The following is an 11913-nucleotide window of genomic DNA, read 5'->3' as shown; positions in this document are numbered from 1 at the left end:
CCCCCGCGCAGGACGGCCGCCAGGTGCGAGCCCTGAGGCCCGGCGGCCTCGGGGGAGGGGATGGGTGCTCCAAGCGCAGCGACTGCCGGCGCCTGCAGTCGGGCGCCCAGCCTCGCCCCGCGGTGCGGCCCTAGCGGCGCGGCGCCCCGCGCGCCGCACATCCGGGTCCTGGCGCGGCCGGGGGCGAGGGGGCGCGGCGCCCCCCGGCTGGCCCCGGACGGGCGAAGGACCACCTCCTCCCCCGCTTCCCTGCAGCCCGCGCTGCTCCGCCCCTGCTAGCGACCCTCCCGCGGGTCCCGCCTCCCCACCCACGGTAACCTTTGGAATCTGCGCTAACTGGGGCCTCCCCTGCTCTAGAGCCCTCCTTGGCTCCCCAGCGCGCGCGCGCGGGCAGCGCAGCTCAAACTTGGTTGTGTCAAAAGCGGGAGGCGAGAGAGCAAAGATGTGTGTTTCCAGGGCGCCCGCCCGGCTGGCCCAGAAGAGCGTGAGACTCTGGATGTCGGAGTCGTGAGTTCCAGCCCCGCTTTAGGGATCAAGTGTCCTTAAGGTCTTAAAATAATAAAAATACAAATAAAAATGAATTCAAAAACGTGTGTTCCGGGGCTCATACCCTGAGTTCATGATTCTCAGGGCAGGAATGAAGAGAAATTTAAGGAAGCACCCCAAATCACTAGGTTATAAGATATGTTAAGGTGATTTTTTTTTTTTTTTAATAAGGATGCGAGGCGCTTGGGTGGCTCGATGGTTGAGCAACCACAAAAGGGGTACCCGGGTGGCTCAGTTGCTAGAGAATCCGTTCTTGACTTCTGCTCAGGTCGTGATCGCACTGTCTTGAGATAGAGCCCCTGATCCCCCCTGATCCGCCTCTGTGCTGACCTCCTGGAGCCTGCTTGAGATTCTCTCTGCCCGTCCCCTGCTCACCTGCGCACTCTCTCTCCCTCCCTCCCTCTGGAAATAAAAAAAAATAAACATTAAAACGAAGAAGGAGAAGGAGAAGGCAAAAAAAAAAAAAAAATCCATGATGACAAAAATACCAAAATTTTTAAGTCGAGGTAGCATCCACCTCAGCAAATGCATGTGACCTCACTCACTTCCCCCAGACCCGAATTTTACAGGGTTTATGTTATTTTCATCACAATTTTGAAACTTTCGAAACCGTTTTCAGATTAGCAAGAAATTGCAAAGATAGTACGGAGAGTTTTTCGTCCGCTTCCCCCAGCCTCCCCCAACGATAACATCTTCCGAAAACACTGTGCGTTACCAAAACCAGGAAAGCGATGTTGGTACAGTACCATCAACCCAGGTACAGATGTTCAGATTTCTCAAGTTGTTTGTTTTTTGTGCTGCCCAGAGAACCCCGTCATCAACCACATCAGTCGCTTCCATTGAGATATTCAGTAGTAAGCTTTCCGTATATTGAGCACCTCCTATATGGCAAACACTGTTTTGGGTCGCGGGACGGCAGACATATTCCGTAAAGGTCAGGATAATGAATATATTTGGCTCTGCAGCCCACGCACAGTGCGTCTAGCAGCCACTTGACCTTGGCATCATGGGCAGAATCAGCTGTGGGCTGTGTGTAAACAGGGCATAGTCTGTGTGCCAATAAAACTTTATAAGTACTGAAATTTGAAATGGGCATCATTGTCACGTGTTATAAAATATGCTTTTGTTTTGTTCCAACGTTTAAAAAAAGCTCAAGCGCTGTTCAAAAACAGTTGTCAAGCAAGACTTGGCTCTCCCTCCCTCTCTCCCTCTTTCCTTCCGTTCTTTCTTTTTCTTCCTTAATTTCTAATCGTGATCCAACCCGCAAAACATAACGGTAAAAATCGGTTTTTTTGTTAAAATTATTTTTTAATGTTTATTTATCTTTGGGAGAGACAGAGACAGACCGTGAGCAGGGGAGGGGCAGATAAGGAGGGAGACACAGAATCCCAAGCAGGCTCCAGGCTCTGAGCTGTCAGCACAGAGCCCGACGTGGGGCTCGAACTCATGAGCTGTGAGATCAGGACCTGAGCCGAAGTCGGATGTTTAACTGACTGAGCCCCCCAGGTGCCCTTCTCTGGCTTATTTTGATGAACGCGATATCCTCCAGACCCACTACGTTGTAGCCAGTGTCACAATGTCCTTCCTTTTCCAGGCTGAAGAATATTCTCTTGTATGGATGGCCCACCTTTTGTTTCTCTGCTCCTCCCTCGATGGACCTTGGGTTGCTTCCACATCTTGGCTATTCTGAATAATCCTGCTATGAAAACAGGCGTACAAATAGCTGTTTGAGACCGTGCTTTCAACTCTGTGGGGTAAATGCCCAGAGGCGGAATTGCTGGTCACGTGGGTAGCTCTATGTTTAACTTTGAAAGACCTGCCGAACCCGCAGGGTTTGCTACAATGGCTAGTTAGTGTATGTTGTGTTCCCACCAACAGCAGGAGGGCTCTGATTCTCCACATCTTCAAGGACACTTGCTACTTTCTGCTTTTTGTTTCATTTTGTTTAAATTGTTTTTTCCCTTAAGTTTATTTATTTGGAGAGACAGAGCAGAGGAGGGGCAGGGAGACAGAGAGAGAGAGAGAGAGAGAGAGAGAGAGAGAGAGAGAGAGAGAGAGAATCTCAGGCAGGCTCCATGCGGTTGGTGCAGAGCCCGATAGGAGGCTCCCACCCACGAACCTGTGAGATCATGACCTGAGCCCAAACCAAGAGCTTAACCGACTGAGACACCCAGCCCCCCACCTTTCATATTGTTTTAACAATAGCTTCCTAATGCGCGTGAAGTTGTACCTTATTGGGGGGTTGATTTGCATTTCCTAAGGATTCATGCTCATTTCTCATCTCTTCATGCGTTTATTGGCCACATGTATGTCTTCTTTGGGGAAATGTCTGTTCAAGTCTTTTGCCTCCCCCCCCCCCCACCTTTTTTTAATTGGGTTGTGTTTTATGTTGTTGAGCTGCAGAAGTTCTTTATATATTGTGGACATTAACCCTCCATCAGATATATGATTTGCAAATATTTTCTCCCATTCCTTGCCTGCCCGACTTCATATTATTAAGATTTCAATAGGCTCCAAAATGATTGCCCTCCAGATTCAATGCAGTCCCTGTTTAACTCCCAACAACTTTTTTGCAGAGATAGAAAAATCCATCCTAAAATTAGTGTTGAATCACAAGCGACCCCAAATAGCCAATACAATCTTAAAAAAAAAAAAAAACAAAAAAAAGAAGAAAAGAATGAATTTGAGGACTCACATTTCCTGATTTCAAAATTTCTATAAAGCTATGTGATTAAAACAGTGTGGTGCTGGCCTCTGCACAGACATATTGACTGATGGAATAGAATTGAGCGTGAATTTTGTGTTATGTATATTTTTCACACATTTTTTAAGTATAAAAAAGAAAAAAAGTTATCTTTGCCTTTCTCAAGTTTTTATTTATTTGTCTTGAGAGAGAAAGTGCAAGCCGGGGAGAAGCAGAGAGAGGAAAAAGGAGAACCCCCCCCCCCCCCCCCCCGCCAGCAGGCCCCACACCGTCAGCACACAGCCTGGCGCGGGGCTCAAACTCACAAACCGTGAGATCGTGACCTGAGCCAAAATCAGACACCTAACCGATGGACGCCGGCAGGCACCCCTAGAACTGTGATGTATTCTTACACCACTAATCGAGAAGAGACAAAATAATCTCGAAGGCATTACGCTACGTGGCGGGGGCGGGGGGGGGGGGGGGAGCCGATCTCAAAGCGTTACACGCCCTGTGATTCCATTTATACAGCATTCTCAAACTGACAAAATTGGAGAACCGGAACAGAGATTAGTGGAACAGCCTGAGGGCTGGGCCATGGGGAGCGGAGTAGAGGAGACAGAAAAGGGATAGCAAAAGGAAGACGTTTGGAGGAATGGAATAGGTCTGTATTTTGGTGACAGTGGTGGTTATGAGATTGTATACACCAATGACACAAAGCTAGACACACATTATGCCAACGTCCCCTTCCTGGCTTCTGTAGTGTGGTTGCATTAGATGCAACCGTAGGGAGGGGCCTGGGTCAAGGGCACAGGGGACCTCTCTGTCCTATCTTTGCAACTTCCTACGAATCCATAATTATTTCAAAGTAAAAAGTTGTTTTCTTTTTTTCCTAAGGGCCTAGGCCCCCCACCCCCCACCCCCGGTGGCTCAGTCGGTTGAGCGTCCGACTTTTTATTCTGGCTTGGGTCATGATCTCCCGGTTCGTGGGTTCGAGCCCTGAGTCAGGCTCTGGGCTGACAGCACAGAGCCTGCTTGGGATTTTCTCTCTCTCTCTCTCTCTCTCTCTCTCTCTCTCTCTCTCTTTCCCCTCTCTCTCTGCCCCTCCTGCCCCCCTCAAAATAAGTAAATAAACATTTAAAAGAAGAAGAAAACAGTAAAACATTATTGAGAAATTCCATAAAATTCGAATATAGAGTAGGGATGTCATAATAGGAATTATTATGACGAGCTGGCAAAAGCTTGATCATTGTTGAGAACCGGTGAGTGATACATGATGAGTCTTCATGCTTCAATGTGTAGCTATTGCTGTGTGACAAATAACCACTCATTCAGCAGCTTGAAACAACAGTTTCACAGTTCCTGTAGTTCAGGCGTCCAAGCCCGTGTGGTTCTCCTTCCTAGACTCTGAGCTGAAATCTAGATGCGTGCTGGGCCATGATCTCATCTGGAGGCCCGACTGAGGAAGGACATACTTCCAAACGTGCTGAGGTCATGGGCAGAATTCAGTTCCTTGTGGTTGGAAGGCTGAGGGCTTCAGCTTCTGGCTGGCTGTCAGCTAGAAGCCACCCTCCAGGACCCGTCACGGGAACTTTCTCAACATGAACGCTCACTCTGTCCCAACCAGCGAGTGAGAGAGACAACTCATATGCTGGAGACTGCAATCCTAGGTAACCTATTTACAGGAACGACTTCCTCCACCTCTGCTGTCTCCTGTTAGTTAGAAGCAAGTCACAGGTCCTAGCAACACTCGAAGAGAGGAGATGATACAAGGGCATGAATACCAGGAGGCGGGGATCGGCAGGGGCACTCGAAGAGTCTGTCCACCACGGTACCTTTGAAAAAATTCATAATAGGGGCACCTGCCTGACTCAGTTGGTGGACCATGTGACTCTTGATCTCAGGGTTGTGGGTTCAAGCCCCACATTGGGTGTAGAGCTTACTTACAAATAAAATCTTAGGAGCACCTGGGTGGTTCAGTCCATTAAACATCTGACTCTTGATTTCGGCTCAGGTCATGATCTCATGGTTCGTGAGTTCGAGCCCTGCATCGGGCTGTGTGGTAACTGTGCAGAGCCTGCTTGGGATTCTCTGTCTCTCAAGATGAATAAAATAAACTTTAAAAATAATAAAATCTTTAAAAATATGTATATATTAACATTTATTTATTTTTGAGAGACAGAGCAAGACAGAGCATGAGTGGGGGAGGGGCACAGAATCCAAAGCAGGCTCCAGGCTCTGAGCTGTCAGCACAGAGCCTGACGCGAGGCTCGAACTCACAAACCGCGAGATCCTGATCTGAGCCGAAGTTGGACGTTTAACCACCTGAGCCACCCAGGCGCACCTTACAAAATACATGTTCATAAAAAAACATTAGAAGCAACTTAACAGCTGTGTATGTAATTAGATCCCATGTATAATATTAGGTATTCATGTTATTATTTAATTTTTAACTATTTTAATGTTTATTTATTAAATATTAAAGATAGACAGGTAGAGGGTGAGATAAAACCCCAGGCAGGCTCTGTGCTGTCAGCTCAGCGTGGAGCCTGACAGGGGGCTCAATCTCACGACCGTCACAACTGTGAGATCATGACCTGAGCTGAAACCAAGAGTCGGATACCTAGCCAACTGAGCCACCCAAGTGCCCCTAGACATTCGTGTCGTTATTAAAAATTAGAAGTAGCCATACAATTTGACCCGGCAATTTCACTTTTAGGAATATATTCCGCAGAGATGAATTCTAGCCTACGTCCCAAGCTCTGCACTGGTAAATTAGGAAATGCGTGATGTGCAGAAAAATGTGTGCCGGGTGTTCCAAGAGGTGGCGAGGCTCACAGAATTCTTAGCATTATCACAGGGTGGTAACGATGAATTGTGCCCCCGTATCTGTTCTCTGTCAGTAATAGGACTTCCTAGTGTAAGCTGGGCACAGCCTCCCAGAATAAAGACTACGTTTCCCAGAAACCCTTACAGCTAGGCGTGGTCATGTGACTAAATTCTGGCCAATGAGGGTAGTGATATGTACACTTCCTTTCCCTTTTCCTCTCTCCCTCTTCCTATTGGATGCAATGTGGACACGTGGTGCACCATCTTGGGCTATGAGGGTGAAGGCAATATTCTAGGGAGGCCGAAGCAAAAAGAAGGATCTTGAGGGGCGCCTGGGTGGCTCAGTCGGTTGAGCGTCCGACCTCGGCTCAGGTCATGATCTCGCGGTCTGTGAGTTCGAGCCCCGCGTCGGGCTCTGTGCTGACAGCTCAGAGCCTGGAACCTGCTTGGGATTCTGTGTCTCCCTCTCTCTCTGCCCCTCCCCGACTCATGCTCTCTCTGTTAAAAATAAACAAACATTCAAAAAATTAAAAAAAAAAAAAAAAGAAGGATCTTGAGATGTTGACAGCAACACGTACATTATATACGTATTTTACAGGTACGCTGCGTGTCCCGGACTGGGACCTGCTTGGCAGGGGCCTGCTTAGCACAAACACAAAAACAGTCCACTGCCTTAAGTGTTAATCTCATCCGAAAACACTTTCACAGAAACGTCCAGAATCATGTTGGGCAAAATATGGCACCACGGCCCAGTGAAAGGGGACACAGAAAATTAACTAGCATGTGGGGGTAAGGTAGGATTTGTGCTTACAAAGATCCTTCTGGCAGCTGTGAAAAATGGATTGTGGGGGGCACGAGTGGAGGCAGGAGAGCAGGGAGGAGGCGAGTGTGGTCACCCAGGGAAGTGATGATGCCGTCCTGGACCAGGGTGGGGGCAGAGGGGATGGAGTGAAATACATAGAATCAAGGTGTTTATGGGCGCCTCAGTCGGTTAAGCGTCCGACTTCGGCTCAGGTCATGATCTCACGGTCCGTGAGTTCGAGCCCCGCGTCGGGCTCTGTGCTGACAGCTCAGAGCCTGGAGCCTGCTTCATATTCTGTGTCTCCCTCTCTCTCTGCCCCTTCCCTGCTCATGCTGAGTCTCTCTCTGTCCCAAAAATAAACATTAAAAAAAATTAAAAAAAAAGAATCAAGGTGTTTATGTGAAGAGTGAGTTCTGATATCATCCTATTCTAATTAAAAAATTTTTTTTTACATTTTATTTATTTTTGAGAGAGAGAGATACAGAGCACAAGTGGAGAAGGGGCAGAGAGAGAGAGGGAGACACAGCATGCGAAGCAGGCTCCAGGCTCTAAGCCATCAGCACAGAGCCTGATGCAGGGCTTGAACTCACGGACCGCGAGATCATGACCTGAGCCGGAGTCCGACGCTTAACCGACTGAGCCACCCAGGCGCCCCCATATTTGATTTTAAAACATTTCTAGGTCCCCAAAAAAGAAATCCCGGAGAGACTCACTTTCTGTCTCAATGGATTTGTCTGCTCTGGACATTTCTTATAAAGTGAATCATACGCTATATGAACTTTACGTCGATTGTGTCACTGAGCACCATATTTTCTTTAAATTTTTTAATGTTTATTTATTTTGAGAGAGAGGAGGAGACAGCGCAAGCAGGGAGGGGCAGAGAGAGAGGGAGACACAGAACCTGAAGCAGGTTCCAGGCTCTGAGCTGTCAGCACGGAGCCCAATGGGGGGCTTGAACCCACAAACCGTGAGATCTGATCTGAGACAAAATCAAGGGTTGAAGGATTAACCCACTGAGCCACCCTGGTGCCCCTGAGCACTGTTTTTTAGGCCCATCCACACTGTGTATGTGTCAGAACTTCACTCCTCTTTAAGGCATAATAATACTCCAATGTGCAGCCCGACCACATCTCCTGACCCATTCCTCAGCCCCCATCATCTCCTGCCTGGACCAGCACACTATACCCACTGCTGTCTGCTCTCCCTTCCTCCCACCGCCCCCCCACCCCCCAACAGTCCGTCCTCCCCGCAGTGGCCGCCAGAGGGCACCCGTGAGCACCCGAGTCAGGCCCTGCCCTCCCGTGCCCACAGCCCTCCAGGGCTCCAAAATCAAGGGAGGTAAAAGCTCAAATCCTCCCAGGGGCCCCCAAGGCCCTGCACGACCTGCCCTATCCCCTCTCTTACCCTCCTCCCTCTCACCCTCTCCCTTACCCTCCTCCCTCTCACCCTCTCCCTCACTCTGCTCCAGGCACAGGGCCTCCTTACCATTCCTTCAACACTCCAGGCCATGGTTCTGCCCCAGGGCCTTTGCACATGTTCTTCCCACCTGGAATGCCTTTCCCCCAGGCACCCATATTGCTCTCTCCCTGATCTTCAGATCTCTGCTATCTCCTTAAACATATAAAGTGTGTATTACCATCTGTCTCCACTCCTCCCAGCCCCTAACTCTATTTCACCTTCCTTCCCAGCATTCTTGCCATCTGACATAACCATACACTGTATTCATTTATTCATGCTTCTCCCTGCCAGTCCCATTAGAATATAAGACCCACCAGGATAGGGACGATTGTCCCGTGTCCCCAGCTCCTCAGTCAATGTCTGGCAGACAGGAGGTACCCACTAGATATGTGCAGGGTAGATAAATATCATTCACACTAGAAAAATGGAGAGCATTTTATTTATTTATGTATTTATTTACTTATCTATGTATGTATATGTGTATTTATTTATAGTAATCTCTACGCCCAATGTGGGACTAGAACCCACGATCCGAGATCAAGAATCACATGCTCTTAGGGGTGCCTGGGGGCTCAGCTGGTTGGGTGTCTAACTTCGGCTCAGGTCATGATCTGACTGTGGGTTCGAGCCCTGCATCGGGCCCTATGCTGACAGCTCAGAGCATGGAGCCTGCTTTCGATTCTGTGTCTCCCTCTCTCTCTCTGCCCCGCCCCCACTCTCTCTGTCTGTCTCTCTCAAAAATAAACATTAAACACCAAGGTAGAAATAAAAAAAAAATCACATGCTCTGAGTGACCCAGCCAGGCGCCCCTAGAGCACGTTATTAAAATAAAACAAAACAAAAAGATCGCATGTAGGCTTTTTTTCTCACTCTCAACACCGTGAACGACATTCAGGACCCGATCATTCTCTAAAGTGGGGCCATCCTGGGCACTGTGGGGTGTTGAGAATCCCCGGTCCCCGCCCTCTTGCTCCCAGGAGCCCTCCTACTTGTGACAACTACAGATGTCCCCCAGACACGGCCCAGCGTTCCGCGGGGGACAGAATTGCCCCATACATCAGGGGTTCTTCTCACTGGGGTCTCTACTCATATGCTCCCCTATTCTCTGAGGGATCCATGCATCCCAGGGTCCCCGGACCGGCCTGGTTTACAGCCATCATCCTGGTATAATTAAATCAGGATCCCTTTTACTTTCAAAATCGTCCTGGTTTGCACTTTGGTAAAAGGACGCGTCCACTGAAGCTGAAATCAGGCATGGTTGTATGACTCAGCAATGGGACATGCGCTAGAATGTTCCATAGCAGCGTGAGTCAAAACTGCCCCAAACTGGAAACGGCCCAGATGCCCACCAACAGTGAAACGGGCGAATACATTGTGCCAGGGTCTCAAAAGAAAAATACAGCATTGAGACGAGGCCACAATGCGTGATTCAACATGCCCGAAATTCACAAAGAGCAAACCCCCCAATCTATGTGGTTAGAAGACATGTATTTCATGTCTTTCGAAAGTTGCATGGGGGCGCCTGGGGGGCTCAGTCGGTTAAGCGTCCGACTTCGGCTCAGCTCACGATCTCGCGGTCCGTGAGTTCGAGCCCCGCGTCGGGCTCTGGGCTGACGGCTCGGAGCCTGGAGCCTGCTTCGGATCCTGTGCCTCCCTCTCTCTCTGCCCCTCCCCTGTTCATGCTCTGTCTCTCTCTGTCTCAAAAATAAATAAACGTTAAAAAAAAAAAAAGTTGTATGAACGTCAAATTTTAGCATCCATCAATAAAGTTTTATTGGCACACAGCCACGCCCCTTCGTGTAGGGTGTCTGTGGTGGTGACGCAGCAGAGGTGAGAAGCTGTGTGGCCCAAAATCTAGCCTGATTCCCCAGACTAGATCATAGCCCTGCCCTGTTCTGCCCTCTCCTTTGCTCGGTCTCTCTCTCCTTCCCACCCAACTTGAAAGGTTCAATTTGTGCAAATATTTGACTGACGGTTTCCTCCACCAGCCAATCAGCTCCCCGAAGGCAGGGACGCTTTGACTTACATCACAAGCTCCCAGGAGACAACCAGGAAACCCAGGAGCTCCCGGTCTGAGGGAGGTGAAGAATTCCAGGCAAAAAAAGGTGGAGCCAGGCCGCACAGCTGATGGGTGTCTTTGTGGGTGGGGAGGGGTGGGGCCCCTGGAAAGCCCGGGCTGGAGGTCCCAGGAGCAGCTTAAAAGCAAAGAAAGGCAAAGCGGTTTGCCTAGGGCTCTAATCAAGTCCCTAAGGGCATGTTGGGAGCCCCAGACCAGACTGTCACCTTTCCTTGTCCTCCGGGATGGTCGGATTGTCGGTTTAAGCCTCTGTAAACTGGGGCTTTACAGCTCCCATGGCAAAACCCCTCTGGAGGGGAGAAGCAAGTCTGTCTTTTCCTTAGAGCCTTGTTCAGGGACCTTGGACATCAGCATTGCCCTGGAGCTGCTGTTCTCACCGGTTGGCCTCGCCAGACTCCCCTGAAACTGCACGACTCTCCCCGGAGAGCAGCATGCGTGCTTTCTCCCCAAGGCTGCTTCCACACGGGCCTCTAGCAGAACGACCCACGGAAGAGCCATGCTGGACCCCGAGGCAAGAGGAAAGATCTGTGACTCTGGCCCTGTCGTGGGTTCGAGCCCCGCATCGGGCTCTGCACTGACGGTGCGGCTGAGGTTTTTGGAGCGCTCTTAAATTTTGTGCCCAAGGGAAACCATCCGCTTTCCTAATCCCGGTTCCAGCCCTGCCCGATAAGTATTAGGTGCTAATAAATATTCGTAGAAGGAATAGTTGGAACGTCGAGCCTAGTGTTTCTGTCCCATCACGGGAGCTGGATTCGTTTGCTGTGGCTTTAATAACAAAACACCACACACGGCAGGGCTTAAACAACAGATACGGGGGCACCTGGGTGGCTCAGTCGGTTGAACCTCTGACTTTAGCTCAGGTCATGGGCTCGCAATTCATGAATTCGAGCCCCTTGTGGGACTCTGCTGTCAGCGCAGAGCCTACTTTGGATCCTCTGTCCCCCCCTCCCTGCCCCTCTCCCGCTTGTGTGCACACACGCGGTCTCAAAAATAAATAAAAATTAAAAAAAAAAACCCAGATATTGATTGTCCCCAGTTGTGGAGGCTAGAAGCCCGCAATCGAGGCATCGACAGGGCTGGTTTTCCCGAGGCCTCTCTTGTGGACTTGCGGATGGCTGTCTTCTTGTGGGATTCTCTGTCTCCCTCTCTCTCTGCCCTTCCCCTGCGTGCATCCACCCCCTCCCCCGCCCTCACTCTCAAAAATAAATAAACAAAAAAAGAATTTAAACTCATGATGTCTGGCTTCCGTTGAACCACATCTGAAACCCATCCAGGCAATAGTAGTGGGGCAGAGTTGCTCCCTGATTCAACTCATTTTTTTGTTATGGTCGTAAAATACACATAACATAAAATTCACCCTCTCAGCTATTTCCAAGTGCACAGCTCAGCGGCGTCAGGCACGCTCACCCTGTTGTGCAGCCACCTCTGTCGTCGTCTCCAGAACTTTCCATCTCCCCAAACTGAGACTCTGTCCCCATGAAACACTGGCTCCCCACCCCCTGGGCACCCCGCCCTCCC

At 49.6% G+C, this 11913-nt stretch overlaps 1 protein-coding gene across 1 annotated transcript in view; it reads left to right on the top strand.

The window, feature by feature from the left end:
* Window positions 1–11913, top strand: part of MAP2K2 (mitogen-activated protein kinase kinase 2) — a 211776-nt gene that overhangs the window by 85243 nt on the left and 114620 nt on the right. The gene's annotated exons all lie outside the window — the stretch shown is intronic.

The sequence above is a fragment of the Panthera pardus genome, unplaced genomic scaffold (assembly GCF_024362965.1).
Source record: "Panthera pardus isolate Hobbes unplaced genomic scaffold, ASM2436296v1 HiC_scaffold_8, whole genome shotgun sequence".
Taxonomy (NCBI): domain Eukaryota; kingdom Metazoa; phylum Chordata; class Mammalia; order Carnivora; family Felidae; genus Panthera; species Panthera pardus.
This window is presented reverse-complemented; position numbering and strand designations above follow the sequence as displayed.